The 25,777-nt window shown below is 52.0% G+C and overlaps 38 non-coding genes across 38 annotated transcripts; all 38 read left to right on the forward strand.

Moving 5' to 3' along the window:
• The first annotated feature begins 4,364 nt into the window (after positions 1 to 4,364).
• On the forward strand, positions 4,365 to 4,483 carry LOC135630305 (5S ribosomal RNA). The gene has a single exon (XR_010493833.1). It is a non-coding gene; the product is annotated as a 5S ribosomal RNA (ribosomal RNA).
• Positions 4,484 to 4,833: 350 nt separating this feature from the next.
• LOC135630175 (5S ribosomal RNA) lies at positions 4,834 to 4,952 on the forward strand. The gene has a single exon (XR_010493704.1). It is a non-coding gene; the product is annotated as a 5S ribosomal RNA (ribosomal RNA).
• Positions 4,953 to 5,302: 350 nt separating this feature from the next.
• LOC135629984 (5S ribosomal RNA) lies at positions 5,303 to 5,421 on the forward strand. The gene has a single exon (XR_010493544.1). It is a non-coding gene; the product is annotated as a 5S ribosomal RNA (ribosomal RNA).
• Positions 5,422 to 5,771: 350 nt separating this feature from the next.
• Positions 5,772 to 5,890, forward strand: LOC135630446 (5S ribosomal RNA). Its single transcript, XR_010493972.1, has one exon. It is a non-coding gene; the product is annotated as a 5S ribosomal RNA (ribosomal RNA).
• Positions 5,891 to 6,240: 350 nt separating this feature from the next.
• On the forward strand, positions 6,241 to 6,359 carry LOC135630547 (5S ribosomal RNA). The gene has a single exon (XR_010494069.1). It is a non-coding gene; the product is annotated as a 5S ribosomal RNA (ribosomal RNA).
• A 336-nt stretch (positions 6,360 to 6,695) lies between these two features.
• LOC135629868 (5S ribosomal RNA) lies at positions 6,696 to 6,814 on the forward strand. Its single transcript, XR_010493431.1, has one exon. It is a non-coding gene; the product is annotated as a 5S ribosomal RNA (ribosomal RNA).
• A 350-nt stretch (positions 6,815 to 7,164) lies between these two features.
• On the forward strand, positions 7,165 to 7,283 carry LOC135630213 (5S ribosomal RNA). Its single transcript, XR_010493742.1, has one exon. It is a non-coding gene; the product is annotated as a 5S ribosomal RNA (ribosomal RNA).
• Positions 7,284 to 7,633: 350 nt separating this feature from the next.
• Positions 7,634 to 7,752, forward strand: LOC135630507 (5S ribosomal RNA). The gene has a single exon (XR_010494030.1). It is a non-coding gene; the product is annotated as a 5S ribosomal RNA (ribosomal RNA).
• A 389-nt stretch (positions 7,753 to 8,141) lies between these two features.
• On the forward strand, positions 8,142 to 8,260 carry LOC135629779 (5S ribosomal RNA). The gene has a single exon (XR_010493346.1). It is a non-coding gene; the product is annotated as a 5S ribosomal RNA (ribosomal RNA).
• Positions 8,261 to 8,610: 350 nt separating this feature from the next.
• Positions 8,611 to 8,729, forward strand: LOC135630405 (5S ribosomal RNA). Its single transcript, XR_010493928.1, has one exon. It is a non-coding gene; the product is annotated as a 5S ribosomal RNA (ribosomal RNA).
• Positions 8,730 to 9,079: 350 nt separating this feature from the next.
• LOC135630538 (5S ribosomal RNA) lies at positions 9,080 to 9,198 on the forward strand. The gene has a single exon (XR_010494060.1). It is a non-coding gene; the product is annotated as a 5S ribosomal RNA (ribosomal RNA).
• Positions 9,199 to 9,329: 131 nt separating this feature from the next.
• Positions 9,330 to 9,448, forward strand: LOC135630090 (5S ribosomal RNA). Its single transcript, XR_010493615.1, has one exon. It is a non-coding gene; the product is annotated as a 5S ribosomal RNA (ribosomal RNA).
• Positions 9,449 to 9,798: 350 nt separating this feature from the next.
• Positions 9,799 to 9,917, forward strand: LOC135630101 (5S ribosomal RNA). Its single transcript, XR_010493626.1, has one exon. It is a non-coding gene; the product is annotated as a 5S ribosomal RNA (ribosomal RNA).
• A 350-nt stretch (positions 9,918 to 10,267) lies between these two features.
• LOC135630215 (5S ribosomal RNA) lies at positions 10,268 to 10,386 on the forward strand. The gene has a single exon (XR_010493744.1). It is a non-coding gene; the product is annotated as a 5S ribosomal RNA (ribosomal RNA).
• A 350-nt stretch (positions 10,387 to 10,736) lies between these two features.
• LOC135629978 (5S ribosomal RNA) lies at positions 10,737 to 10,855 on the forward strand. Its single transcript, XR_010493538.1, has one exon. It is a non-coding gene; the product is annotated as a 5S ribosomal RNA (ribosomal RNA).
• Positions 10,856 to 11,205: 350 nt separating this feature from the next.
• On the forward strand, positions 11,206 to 11,324 carry LOC135630522 (5S ribosomal RNA). The gene has a single exon (XR_010494044.1). It is a non-coding gene; the product is annotated as a 5S ribosomal RNA (ribosomal RNA).
• A 347-nt stretch (positions 11,325 to 11,671) lies between these two features.
• On the forward strand, positions 11,672 to 11,790 carry LOC135630329 (5S ribosomal RNA). Its single transcript, XR_010493856.1, has one exon. It is a non-coding gene; the product is annotated as a 5S ribosomal RNA (ribosomal RNA).
• Positions 11,791 to 16,249: 4,459 nt separating this feature from the next.
• Positions 16,250 to 16,368, forward strand: LOC135630276 (5S ribosomal RNA). The gene has a single exon (XR_010493804.1). It is a non-coding gene; the product is annotated as a 5S ribosomal RNA (ribosomal RNA).
• Positions 16,369 to 16,718: 350 nt separating this feature from the next.
• On the forward strand, positions 16,719 to 16,837 carry LOC135630443 (5S ribosomal RNA). Its single transcript, XR_010493969.1, has one exon. It is a non-coding gene; the product is annotated as a 5S ribosomal RNA (ribosomal RNA).
• A 350-nt stretch (positions 16,838 to 17,187) lies between these two features.
• Positions 17,188 to 17,306, forward strand: LOC135630121 (5S ribosomal RNA). Its single transcript, XR_010493648.1, has one exon. It is a non-coding gene; the product is annotated as a 5S ribosomal RNA (ribosomal RNA).
• A 350-nt stretch (positions 17,307 to 17,656) lies between these two features.
• Positions 17,657 to 17,775, forward strand: LOC135630497 (5S ribosomal RNA). Its single transcript, XR_010494020.1, has one exon. It is a non-coding gene; the product is annotated as a 5S ribosomal RNA (ribosomal RNA).
• A 350-nt stretch (positions 17,776 to 18,125) lies between these two features.
• Positions 18,126 to 18,244, forward strand: LOC135630579 (5S ribosomal RNA). Its single transcript, XR_010494101.1, has one exon. It is a non-coding gene; the product is annotated as a 5S ribosomal RNA (ribosomal RNA).
• A 322-nt stretch (positions 18,245 to 18,566) lies between these two features.
• Positions 18,567 to 18,685, forward strand: LOC135630354 (5S ribosomal RNA). Its single transcript, XR_010493880.1, has one exon. It is a non-coding gene; the product is annotated as a 5S ribosomal RNA (ribosomal RNA).
• Positions 18,686 to 19,035: 350 nt separating this feature from the next.
• LOC135630519 (5S ribosomal RNA) lies at positions 19,036 to 19,154 on the forward strand. Its single transcript, XR_010494041.1, has one exon. It is a non-coding gene; the product is annotated as a 5S ribosomal RNA (ribosomal RNA).
• A 350-nt stretch (positions 19,155 to 19,504) lies between these two features.
• On the forward strand, positions 19,505 to 19,623 carry LOC135630278 (5S ribosomal RNA). Its single transcript, XR_010493806.1, has one exon. It is a non-coding gene; the product is annotated as a 5S ribosomal RNA (ribosomal RNA).
• A 350-nt stretch (positions 19,624 to 19,973) lies between these two features.
• LOC135629856 (5S ribosomal RNA) lies at positions 19,974 to 20,092 on the forward strand. The gene has a single exon (XR_010493419.1). It is a non-coding gene; the product is annotated as a 5S ribosomal RNA (ribosomal RNA).
• Positions 20,093 to 20,442: 350 nt separating this feature from the next.
• LOC135630458 (5S ribosomal RNA) lies at positions 20,443 to 20,561 on the forward strand. Its single transcript, XR_010493983.1, has one exon. It is a non-coding gene; the product is annotated as a 5S ribosomal RNA (ribosomal RNA).
• A 311-nt stretch (positions 20,562 to 20,872) lies between these two features.
• On the forward strand, positions 20,873 to 20,991 carry LOC135630218 (5S ribosomal RNA). The gene has a single exon (XR_010493747.1). It is a non-coding gene; the product is annotated as a 5S ribosomal RNA (ribosomal RNA).
• Positions 20,992 to 21,341: 350 nt separating this feature from the next.
• LOC135630530 (5S ribosomal RNA) lies at positions 21,342 to 21,460 on the forward strand. Its single transcript, XR_010494052.1, has one exon. It is a non-coding gene; the product is annotated as a 5S ribosomal RNA (ribosomal RNA).
• Positions 21,461 to 21,810: 350 nt separating this feature from the next.
• Positions 21,811 to 21,929, forward strand: LOC135630459 (5S ribosomal RNA). Its single transcript, XR_010493984.1, has one exon. It is a non-coding gene; the product is annotated as a 5S ribosomal RNA (ribosomal RNA).
• Positions 21,930 to 22,240: 311 nt separating this feature from the next.
• On the forward strand, positions 22,241 to 22,359 carry LOC135629909 (5S ribosomal RNA). The gene has a single exon (XR_010493470.1). It is a non-coding gene; the product is annotated as a 5S ribosomal RNA (ribosomal RNA).
• A 350-nt stretch (positions 22,360 to 22,709) lies between these two features.
• Positions 22,710 to 22,828, forward strand: LOC135630584 (5S ribosomal RNA). Its single transcript, XR_010494106.1, has one exon. It is a non-coding gene; the product is annotated as a 5S ribosomal RNA (ribosomal RNA).
• Positions 22,829 to 23,178: 350 nt separating this feature from the next.
• On the forward strand, positions 23,179 to 23,297 carry LOC135630542 (5S ribosomal RNA). Its single transcript, XR_010494064.1, has one exon. It is a non-coding gene; the product is annotated as a 5S ribosomal RNA (ribosomal RNA).
• Positions 23,298 to 23,647: 350 nt separating this feature from the next.
• Positions 23,648 to 23,766, forward strand: LOC135630425 (5S ribosomal RNA). Its single transcript, XR_010493952.1, has one exon. It is a non-coding gene; the product is annotated as a 5S ribosomal RNA (ribosomal RNA).
• Positions 23,767 to 24,117: 351 nt separating this feature from the next.
• LOC135630553 (5S ribosomal RNA) lies at positions 24,118 to 24,236 on the forward strand. Its single transcript, XR_010494075.1, has one exon. It is a non-coding gene; the product is annotated as a 5S ribosomal RNA (ribosomal RNA).
• A 350-nt stretch (positions 24,237 to 24,586) lies between these two features.
• LOC135630531 (5S ribosomal RNA) lies at positions 24,587 to 24,705 on the forward strand. Its single transcript, XR_010494053.1, has one exon. It is a non-coding gene; the product is annotated as a 5S ribosomal RNA (ribosomal RNA).
• Positions 24,706 to 25,054: 349 nt separating this feature from the next.
• LOC135629966 (5S ribosomal RNA) lies at positions 25,055 to 25,173 on the forward strand. The gene has a single exon (XR_010493526.1). It is a non-coding gene; the product is annotated as a 5S ribosomal RNA (ribosomal RNA).
• A 396-nt stretch (positions 25,174 to 25,569) lies between these two features.
• Positions 25,570 to 25,688, forward strand: LOC135630130 (5S ribosomal RNA). Its single transcript, XR_010493657.1, has one exon. It is a non-coding gene; the product is annotated as a 5S ribosomal RNA (ribosomal RNA).
• The last annotated feature ends 89 nt before the right edge of the window (positions 25,689 to 25,777 follow it).

Raw genomic sequence — 25,777 nt, forward strand, 5'->3', positions numbered from 1 at the left:
TTTCAAGTTTCAAAGGATGGCCTATTGAGATTTGGGGAGAGAGTATGTGTACCAAATGAACCGGATATCAAGAATCAAATCCTAAAGGAGAGTCATACTTCGAAGTACGCCCTACACCCTGGGAGCACTAAGATGTATAGAGATCTTCAAAGTCATTATTGGTGGGAAGGTATGAAGAAGGAAATTGCAATGTATGTTTCAAAATGTTTGACTTGTCAGCAAATCAAAGTAGAACACCAAAGACCTGGAGGGTTGCTGCAACCTTTAGTTATACCTGAATGGAAATGGGAATGTATTACTATGGATTTTGTTTCAGGACTACCCAGAACCTCGAGGAAGTATGATGCTATTTGGGTTATCATTGATAGGTTAACAAAATCTGCACATTTCCTTCCGATTAATATGACTTATTCGCTTGATAGACTTGCAGATTTATATGTTAATGAAATAGTAAGACTTCATGGTATTCCAAAGGAGATCATCTCTGATAGAGACTCCAGATTTCTCTCTAGATTCTGGAGAAGATTACAGGAATCTATGGGCACTAAAGTTAAGTTTAGCACTGCATATCATCCTCAGACCGATGGTCAGTTAGAAAGAACAATTCAAACACTTGAGGATTTGCTTAGAGCCTATGTTATGGATTGGAAAGGTGAATGGGATAAGAATATTTCACTTGTTGAGTTCACGTATAACAATAGTTATCATTCAAGTATTCAGATGGCTCCTTATGAAGCTTTATATGGGCGAAAGTGCATAACACCTATATGTTGGGAGGAAGTTGGGGACAGAAAGTTGTTAGCACCGGACCAGGTACAAGAAACTACCGAGAAAATTCAAGTTATAAGGAAAAGGTTAAAAGCTGCTCAAAGTCGTCAAAAGAGTTATGCCGATAATAGGAGACGAGATATTGAGTTTGAAATCGGAGATTTTGTATTCTTAAAAGTCTCCCCTTCCAAAGGCATTATAAGGTTTGGGAAGAAAGGAAAGTTAAGCCCAAGATTTATTGGACCTTTTGAGGTTCTTGAGAGGGTTGGTTCTGTCGCTTACAGGATTGCCTTACCACCAGCATTGAGCCATGTCCATGATATATTTCATGTCTCGATGATTAGAAAGTATATGTATGACCCTTCTCACATCATTAAGTATGAGCTGGTGGAGTTCGATAAAGATTTATCCTATGTGGAAGAGCCTATTCAGATTATTGATAAGAAAGAAAAAGTCCTAAGGAATCGGGTCATCCCACTGGTTCAAGTAAATTGGAGACATCATTCTGGAGAAGAGACAACTTGGGAGCTAGAAGAGGAAATGAAAAAGGAGTATCCTCGTCTTTTCATCGAATAGAGGTACGATAAATTTAGAGGACTAAATTTTTCTTTTAAGGGGGGGAGAGTGTAACACCCCTCATTTCCGAATGTTCGTATAAATTTCTGGTGATAACGTAAGCATCTATTTTAATTGACAAAAGAAATAGAGTATGATTCAGAGGTAACTTATTTGTAAGATTTGGGAGATCTGTTCAAAAAAAAAAGAGAAAAGAAAGAATCTGAGGCCCTATATGTAAACCCTAAGGACCTAATCGTGAATATGATAAAAACAAGGACTAAACTGTAAAATGCACCAAATGACAAATTCCACCGCTTAAGCCTCTCTGCCTTCGTTCTTAAGGAAGCAGAGGAGGCAGCTTGTGGGTGATCAGGGAAAGAAAGAAAGAAAGAAGAAGAAGAAGAAGAAGAAGAAGAAGAAGAAGAAGAGAGAAAATTGGGGCTTTTAGGGTTCTTGCTTTAAACTTGTCATTTCGGGTCAAATTTCCAAAGGCAAGTGTTCTAACCCCATCCTACAGCAGTATTAGACTCTGTTTTTATGTTGATTCAAAATAAATTGGAAGATTTCTATTTAGAAACTGATATGTCTCTCCTTGGACATAAAACCATGGAATCTGAAAGTTTTTTTTCGGTAAACTGACCCCTAAGCACTGTTTCAGCTATAAGTTTTAGTACAGAATGAGGATTCAGGTAGGAACTATTTTTGTTTGAAATTAGACTCGTATATATTTCTTTTGACACCGATTTTGTAGATTTTGGACACCGAATACTTACCCAAAAATTTGTTTCAAAAGAGCCTACAAACGCTGTAAAACAGAGTTCAAGATTTCTGACCTTTCGATACTAAAACGCCTATAACTCCCTGTTGAAAATTCTGGTTTGTACCAAACTGATTTTATTTGAAACTAGACTTGAAATTATCTCTTTTGACATATAGTTTGAAAATTTTGGAGTTCAATTGCCCACCCTATCGTCTGTTGAATCCGACCTTATAAATTCTGCAAAACAGTGATTGTGATTTTGACCTTGTGTTACCAAATCAGAGGTAACTCTGTGTTGGGAGCCCTGTTTCATATGAAATCTGTTCCATCCGAATATAGATTGATATATGGTTCGACCATAGCCTTCTTATGGGTATTGGAGCATAATTGTTATTCTGAAATATTTGTTTGATGTGCCACTGGAATTCTGTCCGAAATCGAGCTTTGGTCGATTACGCGTATTCTGTTCCATTTCCTTTGGATACTTGAATTCGCCTAATCTTCTTATTGGAATTGAGCTGATTATGATTGTTTGGAATCCCTGTACACTCTTGCTTTCATTTCTTTCCTAAAATGAATACTTTTGTGAGAGATTTGTTCCTTGCATCACATTGCTTTTGAAAAGGCACATGTACGTTTGGTTGTTCCGCGTGTGCTTCCGTTATATGCTACTTATTGTTGAAACTGCCTTCTTGTACTCTGGTGTGTGGGATTGTCTGGACCTTTGCCAAAAATGGTAAAGGGTATGCGTTGATTTGCCCGCTTTGTGGGGTCCCGCTTTGTGGGATATTCTGGTATGCGCTTATTTGCCCGCTTTGTGGGGTCCCGCTTTGTGGGATATTCTGGTATGCGCTTATTTGCCCGCTTTGTGGGGTCCCGCTTTGTGGGATATTGCTTGGATGAATCACATTCTGACTGAGATCCCACTACACCCTCTATATGTTTGATATGACATCCAGAGTTTTGGTGAGTTATTTCTGTTCGTGCTCTGGATAGTTATGATATGATTGCAACGTCAAGGACGACGTTTTAGCTTCTGTACGACATATGAGTTTGATATGCTCTGAAATGCTTCATTCACTGCTGATTTTGCTTCGTAATGTTCCCTATGTCGTTGATGTGATTTGGAACATTTTATATGCCATTGATAAGCTCTGATATGTTTCCTTTGTTTCTGATATGCTCCAATTACTCTATGCCCCATCTGTCAGGAACCAAATATGTATGATTAAAAAGGACAATTATGATTCTGCTCCTAATAATATTATGTATACGAAATCGTATATTCTGCTTTGTGTTTGAAACTGCATCTCTTTGGAAATTGTACTATTTTGATATGGATATGTTAGTCACTTGCTGAGCTCTTTATGCTCACCCCATTTGTTGATAAATTTTTCAGGATAGCGTATCGCTTGCTTAAATGTTAAGAATGGGCTGAGGCAGTGGAAAGTTTAGAAGACGTTGGGCAGAACTTTTGTTAGCATATATGTAGTTGTGTATAAGCTACGCTGCATCTAATGAAATGTGACTATGAATCTACACCTGTGGATTTTGTGTAAGTTAAAGGATCCCTCATGTATAGGGTTTTGGAATGTTAAATTAAATTCGTGTAATGATATGAACTTATGGTAAATCGATGATTGTGGTGACTGCATGGATTTCCCCACTTGTGGATTTATATTGTGGTTTTTATTTTGATGAGTTGAGTTCAGATTGTATAAATTATCGAGTGATGTGTGCTATGTTTATGAATTGCACAGGGTTATGAATTGATAGATTATAGAAGTGAAATTTTTGATCCGAATGTTTTCTTAGTGACCTCAAATGTGTGTTTGGATCCTGGGTTAGTTGTGGCGAAAAAATTTAAATATCATGGATATTTTTAGGGGCGTGACATGACCCCCCGGGAAGTCCTCGTGTTGCACTCCTTTTTGCGTCCCGAGATACGAAACATCTCCCGTAGACCTCCGAGACGATTGTTTTCGGGCACGGGATTTGCCGTGAACGCTACGCAGTCAGTATCGTGGGGCTCGGAAAGAGCTTACCGGATTGGGGTCGCAATAGCGATTCCGAGATCGTTCGAGAAAGTGCCTATGGTTTCGGCGCGAGCTTGCCGTGACCGATACGCAGTCGTCGGGCTAGGGCTCGGAGAGAGCTTGCGATAGGGATTTTGGGATCGTTCGAGAAAGCGCCGACGGTTTCGTGACGGGCAAGGGGCTCCGGACGTTGATGTGCCGGCCGCGACGTGCACTTAGGCGAGGGAAGTAGCACCCGAAACCGGTGCGATCATACCAGCACTAAAGCACCGGATCCCATCAGAATTCCGAAGTTAAGCGTGCTTGGGCGAGAGTAGTACTATGATGGGTGACCCCCCGGGAAGTCCTCGTGTTGCACTCCTTTTTGCGTCCCGAGATATGAAACATATCCCGTAGACCTCCGAGTCGATTGTTTTCGGGCACGGGATTTGCCGTGACCGCTACGCAGTCAGTATCGTGGGGCTCGGAAAGAGCTTTCCGGATTGGGGTCGCAATAGCGATTCCGAGATCGTTCGAGAAAGTGTCGATGGTTCCGGCGCGAGCTTGCCGTGACCGATACGCAGTCGTTGGGCTAGGGCTCGGAGAGAGCTTGCGATAGGGATTTCGGGATCGTTCGATAAAGCGCCGACGGTTTCGTGACGGGCAAGGGGCTCCGGACGTTGATGTGCCGGCCGCGACATGCAATTAGGCGAGGGACGAAGCATCCGAAACCGGTGCGATCATACCAGCACTAAAGCACCGGATCCCATCAGAACTCCGAAGTTAAGCGTGCTTGGGCGAGAGTAGTACTAGGATGGGTGACCCCCCGGGAAGTCCTCGAGTTGCACTCCTTTTTGCGTCCCGAGATACGAAACATCTCCCGTAGACCTCCGAGATGATTGTTATCGGGCACGGGATTTGCCGTGACCGCTACGCAGTCAGTATCGTGGGGCTCGGAAAGAGCTTTCCGGATTGGGGTCGCATTAGCGATTCCGAGATCGTTCGAGAAAGTGCCGATGGTTTCGGCTCGAGCTTGCCGTGACCGATACGCAGTCGTCGGGCTAGGGCTCGGAGAGAGATTGCGATAGGGATTTCGGGATCGTTCGAGAAAGCGCCGACGGTTTCGAGAAGGGCAAGGGGCTCCGGACGTTGACGTGCCGGCCGCGACGTGCACTTAGGCGAGGGACGAAGCACCCGAAACCGTTGCGATCATACCAGCACTAAAGCACCGGATCCCATCAGAACTCCGAAGCTAAGCGTGCTTGGGCGAGAGTAGTACTAGGATGGGTGACTCCCCGGGAAGTCCTCCTGTTACACTCCATTTTTCGTCCCGAGATACGAAACATCTCCCGTAGACCTCCGAGACGATTGTTTTCGGGCACAGAATTTGCCGTGACCGCTACGAAGTCTGTATCGTGGGGCTCGGAAAGAGCTTTCCGGATTGGGGTCGAAATAGCGATTCCGAGATCGTTCGAGAAAGTGCCGATGGTTTCGGCGCGAGCTTGCCGTGACCGATACGCAGTCGTCGGGCTAGGGCTCGGAGAGAGCTTGCGATAGGGATTTCAGGATCGTTCGAGAAAGCGCCGACGGTTTCGTGACGGGCAAGGGGCTCCGGACGTTGATGTGCCGGCCGCGACGTGCAGTTAGGCGAGGGACGAAGAACCCAAAACCGGTGCGATCATACCAGCACTAAAGCACCGGATCCCATCAGAACTCCGAAGTTAAGCGTGCTTGGGCGAGAATAGTACTAGGATTGGTGACTCCCCGGGAAGTCCTCGTGTTGCACTCCTTTTTGCGTCCCGAGATACGAAACATCTCCCGTAGACCTCCGAGATGATTGTTTTCGGGCACGGGATTTGCCGTGACCGCTACGCAGTCAGTATCGTGGGGCTCGGAAAGAGCTTTCCGGATTGGGGTCGCAATAGCGATTCCGAGATCGTTCGAGAAAGTGCCGATGGTTTCGGCGCGAGCTTGCCGTGACCGATACGCAGTCGTCGGGCTAGGGCTCGGAGAGAGCTTGCGATAGGGATTTCGGGATCATTCGAGAAAGCGCCGACGGTTTCGTGACAGGCAAGGGGCTCCGGACGTTGATATGCCGGCCGCGACGTGCACTTAGGCGAGGGACGAAGCTCCTGAAACCGTTGCAATCATACCAGCACTAAAGCAACGGATCCCATCAGATCTCCGAAGTTAAGCGTGCTTGGGCGAGAGTAGTACTAGGATGGGTGACCCCCCGGGAAGTCCTCGTGTTGCACTCCTTTTTGCGTCCTGAGATACGAAACATCCGAGACGATTGTTTTCGGGCACGGGATTTGCCGTGACAGCTACGCAGACAGTATCGTGGGGCTCGGAAAGAGCTTTCCGAATTGGGGTCGCAATTGCGATTCCGAGATCGTTCGAGAAAGTGCCGATGGTTTCAGCGCGAGCTTGCCGTGACCGATACGCAGTCGTCGGGCTAGGGCTCGGAGAGAGCTTGCGATAGGGATTTCGGGATCGTTCGAGAAAGCGCCGACGGTTTTGTGACGGGCAAGGGCTCCGGACGTTGATATGCCGGCCGCGACGTGCACTTAGGCGAGGGACGAAGCACCCGAAACCGGTGCGATCATACCACCACTAAAGCACCGGATCCCATCAGAACTCCAAAGTTAAGCGTGCTTGGGTGAGAGTAGTACTAGGATGGGTGACCCCCCGGGAAGTCCTCGTGTTGCACTCCTTTTTGCGTCCCGAGATACGAAACATCTCCCGTAGACCTCCGAGACGATTGTTTTCGGGCACGGGATTTGCCGTGACAGCTACGCAGTCAGTATCGTGGGGCTCCGAAAGAGCTTACCGGATTGGGGTCGCAATAGCGATTCCGAGATCGTTCGAGAAAGTGCCGATGGTTTCGGCGCGAGCTTGCCGTGACCGTTACGCAGTCGTCGGGCTAGGGCTCGGAGAGAGCTTGCGATAGGGATTACGGGATCGTTCGAGAAAGCGCCGACGGTTTCGTGACCGGCAAGGGGCTCCGGACGTTGATGTGCCGGCCGCGACGTGCACTTATGCGAGGGAGGAAGCACCCGAAACCGGTGCGATCATACCAGCACTAAAGCACCGGATCCCATCAGAACTCCGAAGTTAAGCGTGCTTGGGCGTGAGTAGTACTAGGATGGGTGCCCCCCCGGGAAGTCCTCGTGTTGCACTCCTTTTTGCGTCCCGAGATACGATACATCTCCCGTAGACCTCCGAGATGATTGTTTTCGGGCACGGGATTTGCCGTGACCGCTACGCAGTCAGTATCGTGGGGCTCGGAAAGAGCTTTCCGGATTGGGGTCGCATTAGCGATTCCGAGATCGTTCGAGAAAGTGCCGATGGTTTCGGCGCGAGCTTGTCGTGACCGATACGCAATCGTCGGGCTAGGGCTCGGAGAGAGCTTGCGATAGGGATTTCGGGATCGTTCGAGAAAGCGCCGACGGTTTCGTGACCGGCAAGGGGCTCCGGACGTTGATGTGTCGGCCGCGACGTGCACTTAGGCGAGGGAGGAAGCACCCGAAACCGGTGCGATCATACCAGCACTAAAGCACCGGATCCCATCAGAACTCCGAAGTTAAGCGTGCTTGGGCGAGAGTAGTACTAGGATGGGTGACCCCCCGGGAAGTCCTCGTGTTGCACTCCTTTTTGCGTCCCGAGATACGAAACATCTCCCGTAGACCTCCGAGACGATTGTTTTCGGGTACGGGATTTGCCGTGACCGCTACGCAGTCAGTGTCGTGGGGCTCGGAAAGAGCTTTCCGGATTGGGGTCGCAGTAGCGATTCCAAGATCGTTCAAGAAAGGGCAGATGGTATCGGCGCGAGCTTGCCGTGACCGATACGCAGTCGTCGGGCTAGGGCTCGGAGAGAGCTTGCGATAGGGATTTCGGGATCGTTGGCTCGGAGAGAGCTTGCGATAGGGATTTCGGGATCGTTCGAGAAAGCGCCGACGGTTTCGTGACGGGCAAGGGGCTCCGGAATTTGAAGCGCCGGCCGCGACGTGCACATAGGTGAGGGACGAAGCACAAAAAACCGGTGCGATCATACCAGCACTAAAGCACAGGATCCCATCAGAACTCCGAAGTTAAGCATGCTTGGGCGAGAATAGTACTAGGATGGGTGACCCCTCGGGAAGTCCACGTGTTGCACTCCTTTTTGCGTCCCGAGATACGAAACATCTCCCGTAGACCTCCGAGACGATTGTTTTCGGGTACGGGATTTGCCGTGACCGCTACGCAGTCAGTGTCGTGGTGCTCGGAAAGAGCTTTCCGGATTGGGGTCGAAATAGCGATTCCGAGATCGTTCGAGAAAGTGCCGATGGCTTCGGCGCGAGCTTGCCGTGACCGATACGCAGTCCTCGGGCTAGGGCTCGGAGAGAGCTTGCGATAGGGATTTCGGGATCGTTCGAGAAAGCGCCGACGGTTTCGTGACGGGCAAGGGGCTCCGGACGTTGATGTGCCGGCCGCGACGTGCAGTTAGGCGAGGGACGAAGCACCCAAAACCGGTGCGATCATACCAGCACTAAAGCACCGGATCCCATCAGAACTCCGAAGTTAAGCGTGCTTGGGCGAGAGTAGTACTAGGATTGGTGACCCCCCGGGAAGTCCTCGTGTTGCACTCCTTTTTGCGTCCCGAGATACGAAACATCTCCCGTAGACCTCCGAGATGATTGTTTTCGGGCACGGGATTTGCCGTGACCGCTACGCAGTCAGTATCGTGGGGCTCGGAAAGAGCTTTCCGGATTGGGGTCGCAATAGCGATTCCGAGATCGTTCGAGAAAGTGCCGATGGTTTCGGCGCGAGCTTGCCGTGACCGATACGCAGTCGTCGGGCTAGGGCTCGGAGAGAGCTTGCGATAGGGATTTCGGGATCATTCGAGAAAGCGCCGACGGTTTCGTGAAAGGCAAGGGGCTCCGGACGTTGATATGCCGGCCGCGACGTGCACTTAGGCGAGGGACGAAGCTCCTGAAACCGTTGCGATCATACCAGCACTAAAGCAACGGATCCCATCAGATCTCCGAAGTTAAGCGTGCTTGGGCGAGAGTAGTACTAGGATGGGTGACCCCCCGGGAAGTCCTCGTGTTGCACTCCTTTTTGCGTCCCGAGATACGAAACATCTCCCGTAGACCTCCGCGCCGACGGATTCGTGACGGGCAAGAGGCTCCGGACGTTGATGTGCCGACCGCGACGTGCACATAGGCGAGGGACGAAGCACCCGAAACCGGTGCGATCATACCAGCACTAAAGCACCGGATCCCATCAGAACTCCGAAGTTAAGCGTGCTTGGGCGTGAGTAGTACTAGGATGGGTGACCCCCCGGGAAGTCCTCGTGTTGCACTCCTTTTTGCGTCCCGAGATACGATACATCTCCCGTAGACCTCCGAGATGATTGTTTTCGGGCACGGGATTTGCCGTGACCGCTACGCAGTCAGTATCGTGGGGCTCGGAAAGAGCTTTCCGGATTGGGGTCGCATTAGCGATTCCGAGATCGTTCGAGAAAGTGCCGATGGTTTCAGCGCGAGCTTGTCGTGACCGATACGCAGTCGTCGGGCTAGGGCTCGGAGAGAGCTTGCGATAGGGATTTCGGGATCGTTCGAGAAAGCGCCGACGGTTTCGTGACCGGCAAAGGGCTCCGGACGTTGATGTGCCGGCCGCGACGTGCACTTAGGCGAGGGAGGAAGCACCCGAAACCGGTGCGATCATACCAGCACTAAAGCACCGGATCCCATCAGAACTCCGAAGTTAAGCGTGCTTGGGCGTGAGTAGTACTAGGATGGGTGACCCCCCGGGAAGTCCTCGTGTTGCACTCCTTTTTGCGTCCCGAGATACGATACATCTCCCGTAGACCTCCGAGATGATTGTTTTCGGGCACGGGATTTGCCGTGACCGCTACGCAGTCAGTATCGTGGGGCTCGGAAAGAGCTTTCCGGATTGGGGTCGCATTAGCGATTCCGAGATCGTTCGAGAAAGTGCCGATGGTTTCAGCGCGAGCTTGTCGTGACCGATACGCAGTCGTCGGGCTAGGGCTCGGAGAGAGCTTGCGATAGGGATTTCGGGATCGTTCGAGAAAGCGCCGACGGTTTTGTGACCGGCAAGGGGCTCCGGACGTTGATGTGCCGGCCGCGACGTGCACTTAGGCGAGGGAGGAAGCACCCGAAACCGGTGCGATCATACCAGCACTAAAGCACCGGATCCCATCAGAACTCCGAAGTTAAGCGTGCTTGGGCGTGAGTAGTACTAGGATGGGTGACCCCCCGGGAAGTCCTCGTGTTGCTCTCCTTTTTGCGTCCCGAGATACGATACATCTCCCGTAGACCTCCGAGATGATTGTTTTCGGGCACGGGATTTGCCGTGACCGCTACGCAGTCAGTATCGTGGGGCTCGGAAAGAGCTTTCCGGATTGGGGTCGCATTAGCGATTCCGAGATCGTTCGAGAAAGTGCCGATGGTTTCGGCGCGAGCTTGTCGTGACCGATACGCAGTCGTCGGGCTAGGGCTCGGAGAGAGCTTGCGATTGGGATTTCGGGATCGTTCGAGAAAGCGCCGACGGTTTCGTGAAGGGCAAGGGGCTCCGGACGTTGATGTGCCGGCCGCGACGTGCACTTAGGCGAGGGACGAAGCACCCGAAACCGGTGCGATCATACCAACACTAAAGCACCGGATCCCATCAGAACTCCGAAGTTAAGCGTGCTTGGGCGAGAGTTGTACTAGGATGGGTGACTCCCCGGGAAGTCCTCCTGTTGCACTCCTTTTTGCGTCCCGAGATACGAAACATCTCCCGTAGACCTCCGAGACGATTGTTTTCGGGCACGGGATTTGCCGTGACCGCTACGCTGTCTGTATCGTGGGGCTCGGAAAGAGCTTTCCGGATTGGGGTCACAATAGCGATTCCGATATCATTCGAGAAAGTGCCAATGGTTTCGGCGCGAGCTTGCCGTGACCGATACGCAGTCGTCGGGCTAGGGCTCAGAGAGAGCTTGCGATAGGGATTTCGGGATCGTTCGAGAAAGCGCCGACGGTTTCATGACGGGCATGGGGCTCCGGACATTGATGTGTCGGCCGCGACGTGCACTTAGGCGAGGGACGAAGCACTCAAAACCGGTGCGATCATACCAGCACTAAAGCACCGGATCTCATCAGAACTCTGAAGTTAAGTGTGCTTGGGCGAGAGTAGTACTAGGATGGGTGACCCCCCGGGAAGTCCTTGTGTTGCACTCCTTTTTGCGTCCCGAGATACGAAACATCTCCCGTTGACCTCCGAGACGATTGTTTTCGGGCACGGAATTTGCCGTGACCGCTACGCAGTCAGTATCGTGGGGCTCGGAAAGGGCTTTCCGGATTGGGGTCGCAATAGCGATTCCGAGATCGTTCGAGAAAGTGATGGTTTCGGCGCGAGCTTGCCGTGACCGATACACAGTCGTCGGGCTAGGGCTCAGAGAGAGCATGCGATAGGGATTTCGGGATCGTTCGACAAAGCGCCGACGGTTTCGTGGCGCGCAATGGGCTCCGGACGTTGATGTGCCGGCCGCGACGTGCACATAGGCGAGGGACGAAGCACCCGAAACCGGTGCGATCATACCAGCACTAAAGCAACGGATCCCATCAGAACTCCGAAGTTAAGCGTGCTTGGGCGAGAGTAGTACTAGGATGGGTGACCCCCCGGGAAGTCCTCGTGTTGCACTCTTTTTTGCGTCCCGAGATACGAAACATGTCCCGTATGTAATATCCCTCACTTTTAAAAATTATTAATAAAGATTTATTTATAAATCGGAGGATCTATATGTAAATATAGGAATTTGAAGGACTAAACTGTTAATTTGCAAAAAGAAAAAGATAAAGGAAAACCGAAAATTCGGTTTTATCCCACCGCCTCCCACGCTCTCTGTTTCTCGAACAGAGTGAGAAGCGGTGGGGCGTGGGTCTGTTTCTCGAACAGAGAGAGGAGCGGTGGAGCGTGGGGAGAAGAAGAGAGGAAGAAGAGGGGGAAGGGAAAAAGAAGAAGAAGAAGAAGAAGAAGAAGAAGAGAGGAGAATAGCTGCGGCAAGGCTGCAGCGAGGAGGTGTGTGGCGTTGGGGAGGAAAAGGGAAAGAGGAGAAGAAGAGAAGGAGAAGAAGAGGGAAAAGAGAGGGAAGAGGGAGAGGAGCGAGAGGTGGCAGCAGCTAGGGCTGCAGCACCTCTGTTTCCTGCAGACGGAAACAGAGGAGAGGTGAGGGGCGTTCGAAGAGGAGAAGAAGAAGAAGAGGAAGAGAAGAGGAAGAGGAAGCAGGAGAAGAGGTTGTGATACCTCTGTTTCCTGCAGAGGAAACAGAGGAGAGGGTGGGTGTGACGTCGGGGAGAAGAAGGGGAGGAAGGAGAAGAAGAGAAGAAGAAGAAAGGAAGGAGAAGGAAGAAGAGAAGGGAAAGGAGGAGCTGCGGCGGTGGCAGCTGCAGCTGGAAGAGAAGGAGAGGAAGAGATGGTGAGGAAGAAGAGAAGAAGTGGAAGCGGGTGAAGAGGCGGCACCTCTGTTTCCTGCAGGAGGAAACAGAGGAAAGGAGGTGCTGTTCGTCGGGGATAAGAAGGGGAGGAAGGAGAAGAAGAGAAGAAGAAGAAAGGAAGGAGAAGGAAGAGGAGAAGGGAAAGAAGTAGCTGCGGCTGCGGTTGTGGCAGCTGCCGCTGTGGCAGGGAAAGAGGAAGAGGAAGGAAGAAGGGAAGGAGAGGAAGATGAGAAGGGGAAGGAGGGGCTGCAGCTGCGGCGATGGCAGCTGCAGCTGGAAGAGAAGGGGAAGAGAAAGGAAGAAGGGAAGGAGAGGAAGAAGAGAGGAAGAGGAGAAGGGAATGAAGTAGCTGCGGCTGCGGCTGTGGCAGCTGCAGCTGTGGCAGGAAAAGAGGAAGAGGAAGGAAGAAGGGAAGGGGAGGAAGAAGAGAAGGGGCTGCGGCTGCTGCGATGGCAGCTGCAGTTGGAAGAGAAGAAGGAGAGGAAGATGAGCAGGGGAGGAAGTAGAGGCTGTGGCCGTGGCTGAGGCTGCGACTGCAGTAGTGCAGCTGGGAAAGAAGAGAAGGAAAGGAAGAAGAAGAGAAAGGAAAAGGGAAGAAGAGAGGAAGAAGAGAAGGAGAGGCAGCTGTGGCAGTGGCAACTGCAGCTGGAATTGAAGGAATGAGAGTAAGAGAGAGTAGTGCCTGTGCCTCGATGTTCGACACGTGGTGTAGTTGCGAAGAAAGGAAGAAAACGGGAGCACAAAATGAAACAGAGAGAGGACACGGAGAAAAAGTAGAAGGATTTGGGCTGGCACCTTCTTTGGATCTTCGGATCGAAATCATTGAAAGGCAAGTTTCCCGCTTGTTTCAATCCTTTCTATTGCAAATTCTCTGTTCGTTTCTCCTATAATTGCTCTGATATGTCTTATTGCAAGTTCCCTGATCGTTTCTCCTATAATTGCTCTGATATGTCTTATTGCAAGTTCCCTGATCGTTTCTCCTATAATTGCTCTGATATGTCTTATTGCAAGTATCCTGATCTTTCCTCACTGTCAATTTTATCTCCACATTTGCTTTGAATATGAGGAACTTTGAATTGGTCTAGCCTTGCATTTGATATATCTCCTGTTTAGACGTAACGATTCGAATCTGTGCAACTTCTGAGATTCTGACCTTTTGATACCGAGCTGCCTATAAGCCTTTGTGGAAACTCTGATTTGTTCAAAACTGATTTCATTGGAACCTAGACTCGTAGACCTTTCTTTGATATATGGATTGAAAGATTTGGAATCTAAACACCTGCCCAGTTATCTGTTGAATCTGACATTATGAATTCTGCCAATAGAGATTTTGTTCTACGACTCTTGCTTACCAAATTATTTGTAACTCTCTCTGTTGGACAGTTCAATTCATATGAAGCCTGTCTTATCTGAAAGTATTATCCAATGATTATTTCTGAGTAAATTGGAGCACGATTGATAGTTTGAATCATTTGTTCAATGTGCCTTCTGTATTCTGCCAGAAATCGAGCTTTGGTCGATTTCTCATATTCTGGTTTCATTCCTTTGGAAATTGATATCCTTTAGCCTTCTTATTCAATTGAGCTTTATATTACTACTTTGAATTCTTGTATGCTCTTGTCCTTAAAATTATTGCATTCTTGAAAACTGTTGTGTAACGTTTATACTATATCGTATTGACTCATATAGGCACATGTATATCCTATTGTTCCGCATTTGCTTTCGATATGTGCCTATTCCAGTTTCATTCCTTTGGACATTGAATTCATCAAATCTTCTTATTGAATTGAGTTATTTGTGATTGCTTGGATTCCATATGTGCCCTTGCTTTCAATTCCCTTCAAATCTGAATATACTTGTGAAAGATTATTGCTTACTTCGGATTGACTCGTAAAGGCAAATGTAAGCTTCGTTGTTCCGCGTGTGCTTCCGATATATGCTACTTATTGTTGAAACTGCCCTTTTGTACTCTGGTGTGTGGGATTGTCTTGACCTTTGCCAGAAATGGTAAAGGGTATGCGCTGATTTGCCCGCTTTGTGGGGTCCCGCTTTGTGGGATATTCTGGTATGCGCTTATTTGCCCGCTTTGTGGGGTCCCGCTTTGTGGGATATTGCTTAGAGCCTGCGATGCTCTGCCGGCCCCTTTGACTTCACCTAGACGTGGGTGGATGGAGCTCCCAGACGTGGGAGACTTTTGTCAGGTGGTCATTCAGAAATGGATGAATCACATTCTGACTGAGATCCCACTACACCTTCTGTATGTTTGATATGATATCCAGAGCTTTGGTTATGTGTTTCTGTACATGCTTTGGATAAGATTGATATGTTTGCAACGTCAAAGACGACGTTTGAGCTTCTGTACGATATTTGTTTTCGATATGCTCTGAAATGCTTCATTCACTGATGATTTTGCTTCGAAATGTTCCATATGCCGTTGATATGCTTCGGAACATTTTATATGCCATTGATAAGCTCCGATATGTTTCCTTGTTTCTGATATGCTCCAATTACTCTGTGCTCCATTTGCTATGAACTGATATATTCTGAAATGTCCTATCTGCCATTGATATGTTCCAATTACTCTGTGCTCCATTTGTTATGAACAGATATGTTCTGAAATATCCTATCTGCCATTGATATGCTCCAATTACTCTATGCCCCATTCGTTATGGATCAAATATGTTTTTGAATGACATGATACGTATGATTTGGTATCTATTGAGATGGTATCCTTGAGAATTCTGGTATTCTGCCTTGCATTATGATACCTTACTCGTTTCAAACTGTTCCTTTTGTTCTGAATATGCTTTGTCACTTGCTGAGCCGTTTTTGGCTCACTCCGTTGTTTCATAAACCTTTCAGGTCAGCTTGTCACTCTTCAAGATGTTTGATTTGGGCTGAGGCAGTGGATAGCTATTCAGAATTATGGGCAAGTCTTGTTGGTTGTTATGCCATTGTTGTATAAGTATGTTTTGTATGTAATGAAATGTCGTCGATGAACCGAAATGGATATACTGTGTCAAATTGTTAGGAGATCTCTCTTATTTGGAATTTCTGAATGTTAAGCCTAATTTATAATGATATGAACTTGTGGTGAATAGTTGGAGTTCTGATTGTATAAATTATTTAGCTTGTGGATTTATAAATGTTGTTCATGTTTGTCAAGTTGGCTTGGGTTGCCATAAAGGTGAATTATCGAGTGATGTGATATATGATTATAAACTGCACAGGTTTTATGGATGTCAATATGAATAGAATGTTTTCAGTGTCCTCAAACGTTAGTTTGGATCCTGGATTGGTCTGTGACGAAAATTTTAAAAATCATGGATATTTTGAGGGGCGTGACACCGTAGACCTCCGAGACGATTGTTTTCGGGCACGGGATTTGCCGTGACCGCTACGCAGTCAGTATCGTGGGGCTCGGAAAGAGCTTTCCGGATTGGGGTAGCAATATCGATTCCGAGATCGTTCGAGAAAGTGCCGATGGTTTCGGCGCGAGCTTGACGTGACCGATACGCAGTCGTCGGGCTAGGGCTCGGAGAGAGCTTGCGATAGGGATTTCGGGATCGTTCGAGAAAGCGCCAACGGTTTCGTGACGGTCAAGGGGCTCCGGACGTTGATGTGCCGGCCGCGACGAGCACATAGGCGAGGGACTAAGCACCCGAAACCGGTGCGATCATACCAGCACTAAAGCACCGGATCCCATCAGAACTCCGAAGTTAAGCGTGCTTGGGCGAGAGTAGTACTAGGATGGGTGACCCCCCGGGAAGTTCTCGTGTTGCACTCCTTTTTGCGTCCCGAGATACGAAACATCTCCCGTAGACCTCCGAGACGATTGTTTTCGGGCACGGGATTTGCCGTGACCGCTACGCAGTCAGTATCGTGGGGCTCGGAAAGAGCTTTCCGGATTGGGGTCGCAATAGCGATTCCGAGATCATTCGAGAAAGTGCCAATGGTTTCGGCGCGAGCTTGCCGTGACCGATACGCAGTCGTCGGGCTAGGGCTCGGAGAGAGCTTGCGATAGGGATTTCGGGATCGTTCGAGAAAGCGCCGACAGTTTCGTGACGGTCAAGGGGCTCCGGACGTTGATGTGCCGGCCGCGACGTGCACATAGGCGAGGGACTAAGCACCCGAAACCGGTGCGATCATACCAGCACTAAAGCAACGGATCCCATCAGAACTCCGAAGTCAAGCGTGCTTGGGCGAGAGTAGTACTAGGATGGGTGACCCCCCGGGAAGTCCTCGTGTTGCACTCCTTTTTGCGTCCCGAGATACGAAACATCTCCCGTAGACCTCCGAGACGATTGTTTTCGGGTACGGGATTTGCCGTGACCGCTACGCAGTCAGTGTCGTGGGGCTCGGAAAGTGCTTTCCGGATTGGGGTCGCAATAGCGATTCCGAGATCGTTCAAGAAAGGGCCGATGGTATCGGCGCGAGCTTGCCGTGACCGTTACGCAGTCGTCGGGCTAGGGCTCGGAGAGAGCTTGCGATAGGGATTTCGGGATCGTTCGAGAAAGCGCCGACGGTTTCGTGACGGTCAAGGGGCTCCGGACGTTGATGTGCCGGCCGCGACGTGCACATAGGCGAGGGAATAAGCACCCGAAACCGGTGCGATCATACCAGCACTAAAGCACCGGATCCCATCAGAACTCCGAAGTTAAGCGTGCTTGGGCGAGAGTAGTACTAGGATGGGTGACCCCCCGGGAAGTCCTCGTGTTGCACTCATTTTTGCGTCCCGAGATACGAAACATCTCCCGTAGACCTCCGAGACGATTGTTTTCGGGCACGGGATTTGCCGTGACCGCTACGCCGTCAGTATCGTGGGGCTCGGAAAGAGCTTTCCGGATTGGGGTCGCAATAGCGATTCCGAGATCGTTCGAGAAAGTGCCGATGGTTTCGGCGCGAGCTTGCCGTGACCGATACGCAGTCGTCGGGCTAGGGCTCGGGGAGAGCTTGCAATAGGGATTTCGGGATCGTTCGAGAAAGCGCCGACGGTTTCGTGAAGGGCAAGGGACTCCGGACGTTGATGCGCAGGCCGCGACGTGCACTTAGGCGAGGGACGAAGCACCCGAAACCGGTGTGATCATACCAGCACTAAAGCACCGGATCCCATCAGAACTCCGAAATTAAGCGTGCTTGGGCGAGAATAGTACTAGGATGGGTGACCCCCCGGGAAGTCCTCGTGTTGCACTCCTTTTTGCGTCCCGAGATACGAAACATCTCCCGTAGACCTCAGAGACAATTGTTTTCGGGCACGGGATTTGCCGTGACCGCTACGCAGTCAGTATCGTGGGGCTCGGAAAGAGCTTTCCGGATTGGGGTAGCAATATCGATTCCGAGATTGTTCGAGAAAGTGCCGATGGTTTCGGCGCGAGCTTGACGTGACCGATACGCAGTCGTCGGGCTAGGGCTCGGAGAGAGCTTGCGATAGGGATTTCGGGATCGTTCGAGAAAGCGCCGACGGTTTCGTGACGGGCAAGGGGCTCCGGACGTTGATGTGCCGGCCGCGACGTGCACTTAGGAGGGGGACGAAGCACCCGAAACCGGTGCGATCATACCAGCACTAAAGTATCGGATCCCATCAGAACTCCGAAGTTAAGCGTGCTTGGGCGAGAGTAGTACAAGGATGGGTGACCCCCCGGGAAGTCCTCGTGTTGCACTCCTTTTTGCGTCCCGAGATACGAAACATCTCCCGTAGACCTCCGAGTCGATTGTTTTCGAGCACGGGATTTGCCGTGACCGCTACGCAGTCAGTATCGTGGGGCTCGGAAAGAGCTTTCCGGATTGGGGTCGCAATAGCGATTCCGAGATCGTTCGAGAAAGTGCCGATGGTTTCGGCGCGAGCTTGCCGTGATCGATACGCAGTAGTTAGGGATTTCGGGATCGTTCGAGAAAGCGCCGACGGTTTCGTGAAGGGCAAGGGACTCCGGACATTGATGCGCCGACCGCGACGTGCACATAGGCGAGGGACGAAGCACCCGAAACCGGTGCGATCATACCAGCACTAACGCACCGGATCCCATCAGAACTCCGAAGTTAAGCGAGCTTGGGCGAGAGTAGTACTAGGATGGGTGACCCCCCGGGAAGTCCTCGTGTTGCACTCCTTTTTGCGTCCCGAGATACGAAACATCTCCCGTAGACCTCCGAGACGATTGTTTTCGGGCACGGGATTTGCCGTGACCGCTACGCAGTCAGTATCGTGGGGCTCGGAAAGAGCTTTCCGGATTGGGGTAGCAATATCGATTCCGAGATCGTTCGAGAAAGTGCCGATGGTTTCGCCGCGAGCTTGACGTGACCGATACGCAGTCGTCGGGCTAGGGCTCGGAGAGAGCTTGCGATAGGGATTTCGGGATCGTTCGAGAAAGCGCCGACGGTTTCGTGACGGGCAAGGGGCTCCAGACGTTGATGTGCCGGCCGCGACGTGCACTTAGGAGGGGGACGAAGCACCCGAAACCGGTGCGATCATACCAGCACTAAAGCACCGGATCCCATCAGAACTCCGAAGTTAAGCGTGCTTGGGCGAGAGTAGTACTAGGATGGGTGACCCCCCGGGAAGTCCTCGTGTTGCACTCCTTTTTGCGTCCCGAGATACGAAACATCTCCCGTAGACCTCCGAGACGATTGTTTTCGGGCACGGGAATTGCCGTGACCGCTACGCAGTCAGTATCGTGGGGCTCGGAAAGAGCTTTACGGATTGGGGTCGCAATAGCGATTCCGAGATCGTTCGAGAAAGTGCAGATGGTTTCGGCGCGAGCTTGCCGTGACCGATACGTAGTCGTCGGGCTAGGGCTCGGAGAGAGCTTCCGATAGGGATTTCGGGATCGTTCGAGAAAGCGCCGATGGTTTCGTGACGGGCAAGGGGCTCCGGACGTTGATGTGCCGGCCGCGACGTGCACTTAGGCGAGGGACGAAGCACCCGAAACCGGTGCGATCATACCAGCACTAAAGCACCGGATCCCATCAGAACTCCGAAGTTAAGCGTGCTTGGGCGAGAGTAGTACAAGGATGGGTGACCCCCCGGGAAGTCCTCGTGTTGCACTCCTTTTTGCGTTACGAGATACGAAACATCTCCCGTAGACCTCCGAGTCGATTGTTTTCGAGCACGGGATTTGCCGTGACCGCTACGCAGTCAGTATCGTGGGGCTCGGAAAGAGCTTTCCGGATTGGGGTCGCAATAGCGATTCCGAGATCGTTCGAGAAAGTGCCGATTGTTTCGGCGCGAGCTTGCCGTGACCGATACGCAGTCGTCGGGCTAGGGCTCGGAGAGAGCTTGCGATAGGGATTTTGGGATCGTTCGACAAAGCGCCGACGGTTTCGTGACGGGCAAGGGGCTCCGGACGTTGATGTGCCGGCCGCGACGTGCACTTAGTCGAGGGACGAAGCACCCGAAACCGGTGCGATCATACCAGCACTAAAGCACCGGATCCCATCAGAACTCCGGAGTTAACCGTGCTTGGGCGAGAGTAGTACTAGGATGGGTGACCCCCCGGTAAGTCCTCGTGTTGCACTCCTTTTTGCGTCCCGAGATACGAAACATCTCCCGTAGACCTCCGAGACGATTGTTTTCGGGCACGGGATTTGCCGTGACCGCTCCGCATTCAGTATCGTGGGGCTCGGAAAGAGCTTTCCGGATTGGGGTCGCAATAGCGATTCCGAGATCGTTCGAGAAAGTGCAGATGGTTTCGGCGCGAGCTTGCCGTGATCGATACGCAGTCGTCGGGCTAGGGCTCGGAGAGAGCTTGCGATAGGGATTTTGGGATCGTTCGAGAAAGCGCCGACGGTTTCGTGAAGGGCAAGGGACTTCGGACGTTGATGCGCCGGCCGCGACGTGCACATAGGCGAGGGACGAAGCACCCAAAACCGGTGCGATCATACCAGCACTAAAGCACCGGATCCCATCAGAACTCCGAAGTTAAGCGAGCTTGGGCGAGAGTAGTACTAGGATGGGTGCCCCCCCGGGAAGTCCTCGTGTTGCACTCCTTTTTGCGTCCCGAGATACGAAACATCTCCTGTAGACCTCCGAGACGATTGTTTTCGGGCACGGAATTTGCCGTGACCGCTACGCAGTCTGTATCGTGGGGCTCGGAAAGAGCTTTCCGGATTAGGGTCGCAATAGCGATTCCGAGATCGTTCGAGAAAGTGCCGATGGTTTCGGCGCGAGCTTGCCGTGACCGATACGCAGTCGTCGGGCTAGGGCTCGGGGGGAGCTTCTAATCGGGATTTCGGGATCGTTCGACAAAGCGCCGATGGTTTCGTGACGGGACATAGGCGAGGGACGAAGCACCCGAAACCGGTGCGATCATACCAGCACTAAAGCACCGGATCCCATCAGAACTCCGAAGTTAAGCGTGCTTGGGCGAGAGTAGTACTAGGATGGGTGACCCCCCGGGAAGTCCTTGTGTTGCGCTCCTTTTTGCGTCCCGAGATACGAAACATCTCCCGTAGACCTCCGAGACGATTGTTTTCGGGCACGGGATTTGCCGTGACCGCTACGCAGTCAGTATCGTGGGGCTCGGAAAGAGCTTTCCGGATCGGGGTCGCAATAGCGATTCCGAGATCGTTCGAGAAAGTGCCGATGGTTTCGGCGTGAGCTTGCTGTGACCGATACGCAGTCGTCGGGCTAGGGCTCGGAGAGAGCTTGCGATAGGGATTTCGGGATCGTTCGAGAAAGCACCGACAGTTTCGTGACGGGCAAGGGGCTCTGGACGTTGATGTGCCGGCCACGACGTGCACATAGGCGAGGGACGAAGCACCCGAAAGCGGTGCGATCATACCAGCACTAAAGCACCGGATCCCATCAGAACTCCGAAGTTAAGCGTGCTTGGGCGAGAGTAGTACTAGGATGGGTGACCCCCCGGGAAGTCCTCGTGTTGCACTCCTTTTTGCGTCCCGAGATACGAAACATCTCCCGTAGACCTCCGAGATGATTGTTTTCGGGCACGGGATTTGTCATGACCTCTACGCAGTCAGTATCGTGGGGCTCGGAAAGAGCTTTCCGGATTGGGGTCGCAATAGTGATTCCGAGATCGTTCGAGAAAGTGCCGATGGTTTCGGCGCGAGCTTGCCGTGACCGATACGCAGTCGTCGTGCTAGGGCTCGGAGAGAGCTTGCGATAGGGATTTCGGGATCGTTCGAGAAAGTGCCGACGGTTTCGTGACGGGCAAGGGGCTCCGGACGTTGATGTGCCGGCCGCGACATGCACTTAGGCGAGGGACGAAGCACCCAAAACCGGTGCGATCATACCAGCACTAAAGCACCGGATCCCATCAGAACTCCGAAGTTAAGCGAGCTTGGGCGAGAGTAGTACTAGGATGGGTGCCCCCCCGGGAAGTCCTCGTGTTGCACTCCTTTTTGCGTCCCGAGATACGAAACATCTCCTGTAGACCTCCGAGACGATTGTTTTCGGGCACGGAATTTGCCGTGACCGCTACGCAGTCTGTATCGTGGGGCTCGGAAAGAGCTTTCCGGATTAGGGTCGCAATAGCGATTCCGAGATCGTTCGAGAAAGTGCCGATGGTTTCGGCGCGAGCTTGCCGTGACCGATACGCAGTCGTCGGGCTAGGGCTCGAGGGGAGCTTCTAATCGGGATTTCGGGATCGTTCGACAAAGCGCCGATGGTTTCGTGACGGGACATAGGCGAGGGACGAAGCACCCGAAACCGGTACAATCATACCAGCACTAAAGCACCGGATCCCATAAGAACTCCGAAGTTAAGCGTGCTTGGTCGAGAGTAGTACTAGGATGGGTGACCCCCCGGGAAGTCCTCGTGTTGCGCTCCTTTTTGCGTCCCGAGATACGAAACATCTCCCGTAGACCTCCGAGACGATTGTTTTCGGGCACGGGATTTGCCGTGACCGCTACGCAGTCAGTATCGTGGGGCTCGGAAAGAGCTTTCCGGATAGGGGTCGCAATAGCAATTCCGAGATCGTTCGAGAAAGTGCCGATGGTTTCGGCGTGAGCTTGCTGTGACCGATACGCAGTCGTCGGGCTAGGGCTCGGAGAGAGCTTGCGATAGGGATTTCGGGATCGTTCGAGAAAGCACCGACAGTTTCGTGACGGGCAAGGGGCTCTGGACGTTGATGTGCCGGCCACGACGTGCACATAGACGAGGGACGAAGCACCCGAAACCGGTACAATCATACCAGCACTAAAGCACCGGATCCCATAAGAACTCCGAAGTTAAGCGTGCTTGGGCGAGAGTAGTACTAGGATGGGTGACCCCCCGGGAAGTCCTCGTGTTGCGCTCCTTTTTGCGTCCCGAGATACGAAACATCTCCCGTAGACCTCCGAGACGATTGTTTTCGGGCACGGGATTTGCCGTGACCGCTACGCAGTCAGTATCGTGGGGCTCGGAAAGAGCTTTCCGGATCGGGGTCGCAATAGCGATTCCGAGATCGTTCGAGAAAGTGCCGATGGTTTCGGCGTGAGCTTGCTGTGACCGATACGCAGTCGTCGGGCTAGGGCTCGGAGAGAGCTTGCGATAGGGATTTCGGGATCGTTCGAGAAAGCACCGATAGTTTCGTGACGGGCAAGGGGCTCTGGACGTTGATGTGCCGGCCACGACGTGCACATAGGCGAGGGACGAAGCACCCGAAACCGGTGCGATCATACCAGCACTAAAGCACCGGATCCCATCAGAACTCCGAAGTTAAGCGTGCTTGGGCGAGAGTAGTACTAGGATGGGTGACCCCCCGGGAAGTCCTCGTGTTGCACTCCTTTTTGCGTCCCGAGATACGAAACATCTCCCGTAGACCTCCGAGACGATTGTTTTCGGGCACGGGATTTGTCATGACCTCTACGCAGTCAGTATCGTGGGGCTCGGAAAGAGCTTTCCGGATTGGGGTCGCAATAGCGATTCCGAGATCGTTCGAGAAAGTGCCGATGGTTTCGGCGCGAGCTTGCCGTGACCGATACGCAGTCGTCGTGCTAGGGCTCGGAGAGAGCTTGCGATAGGGATTTCGGGATCGTTCGAGAAAGCGCCGACGGTTTCGTGACGGGCAAGGGGCTCCGGACGTTGATGTGCCGGCCGCGACATGCACTTAGGCGAGGGACGAAGAACCCGAAACCGGTGCGATCATACCAGCACTAAAGCAATGGATCCCATCAGAACTCCGAAGTTAAGCGTGCTTGGGCGAGAGTAGTACTAGGATGGGTGACCCCCCGGGAAGTCCTCGTGTTGCACTCCTTTTTGCGTCTCGAGATACGAAACATCTCCCGTAGACCTCCGAGACAGATTGTTTTCGGGCACGGGATTTGCCGTGACCGCTACGCAATCAGTATCGTGGGGCTCGGAAAGAGCTTTCCGGATTGGGGTCGCAATAGCGATTCCGAGATCGTTCGAGAAAGTGTCGATGGTTTCGGCGCGAGCTTGCCGTGACCGATACGCAGTCGTCGGGCTAGGGCTCGGAGAGAGCTTGCGATAGGTATTTCGGGATCGTTCGAGAAAGCGCCGACGGATTCGTGACGGGCAAGGGGCTCCGGACGTTGATGTGCCGGCAACGACGTGCACATAGGCGAGGGACGAAGCACCCGAAACCGGTGCGATCATACCAGCACTAAAGCACCGGATCCCATCAGAACTCCGAAGTTAAGCGTGCTTGGGCGAGAGTAGTACTAGGATGGGTGACCCCCCGGGAAGTCCTCGTGTTGCACTCCTTTTTGCGTCCCGAGATACGAAACATCTCCCGTAGACCTCCGAGACGATTGTTTTCGGGCACGGGATTTGCCGTGACCGCTACGCAGTCAGTATCGTGGGGCTCGGAAAGAGTTTTCCGGATTGGGGTCGCAATAGTGATTCCGAGATCGTTCGAGAAAGTGCCGATGGTTTCGGCGCGAGCTTGCCGTGATCGATACGCAGTCGTCGGGCTAGGGCTCGGAGAGAGCTTGCGATAGGGATTTCGGGATCGTTCGAGAAAGCGCCGAGGGTTTCGTGATGGGCAAGGGGCTCTGGACGTTGATGTGCCGGCCGCGACGTGCACTTAGGCGAGGGACGAAGCACCCGAAACCAGTGCGATCATACCAGCACTAAAGCACCGGATCCCATCAGAACTCCGAATTTAAGCGTGCTTGGTCGAGAGTAGTACTAGGATGGGTGACCCCCCGGGAAGTCCTCGTGTTGCACTCCTTTTTGCGTCCCGAGATACGAAACATCTCCCGTAGACCTCCGAGACGATTGTTTCGGGCACGGGATTTGCCGTGACTACTTTGCAGTCAGTATCGTGGGGCACGGAAAGAGCTTTCCGGATTGTGGTCGCAATAGGGATTCCGAGATCGTTCGAGAAAGTGCCGATTGTTTCGGCGCGAGCTTGCCGTGACCGATATGCAGTCGTCGGGCTAGGGCTCGGGGAGAGCTTGCGATAGGGATTTCGGGATCGTTCGACAAAGCGCCGACGGTTTCGTGACGCGCAAGGGGCTCCGGACGTTGATGTGCCGGCCGCGACGTGCACATAGGCGAGGGACGAAGCACCCGAAACCGGTGCGATCATACCAGCACGAAAGCACCGGATCCCATCAGAACTCCGAAGTTAAGCGTGCTTGGGCGAGAGTAGTACTAGGATGGGTGACCCCGCGGGAAGTCCTCGGGTCAATCAATTGGGGAACCAGGAACTCAACTAACATTAAGAACTTTTCATACCGGTGGAGTATTCACAGGCGGTACTGCCGAGCATGTACGAGCTCCTTCTAATGGAAAAATAAAATTCAATGAGGATTTGGTTCATCCCACACGTACCCGTCATGGGCATCCTGCTTTTCTATGTTCTATAGACTTGTATGTAACTATTGAGAGTCGGGATATTCTACATATGGTTTCGGCGCGAGCTTGCCGTGACCGATACGCAGTCGTCGGGCTAGGGCTCGGAGAGAGCTTGCGATAGGGATTTCGGGATCGTTCGAGAAAGCGCCGACGGTTTCGTGACGGGCAAGGGGCTCCGGACGTTGATGTGCCGACCACGACGTGCACATAGGCGAGGGACGAAGCACCCGAAACCGGTGCGATCATACCAGCACTAAAGCACCGGATCCCATCAGAACTCCGAAGTTAAGCGTGCTTGGGCGAGAGTAGTACTAGGATGGGTGACCCCCCGGGAAGTCCTTGTGTTGCACTCCTTTTTGCGTCCCGAGATACGAAACATCTCCCGTAGACCTCCGAGACGATTGTTTTCGGGCACGGGATTTGTCGTGACCTCTACGCAGTC

Source organism: Musa acuminata, chromosome BXJ3-1, assembly GCF_036884655.1.
Source record: "Musa acuminata AAA Group cultivar baxijiao chromosome BXJ3-1, Cavendish_Baxijiao_AAA, whole genome shotgun sequence".
Lineage (NCBI taxonomy): Eukaryota > Viridiplantae > Streptophyta > Magnoliopsida > Zingiberales > Musaceae > Musa > Musa acuminata.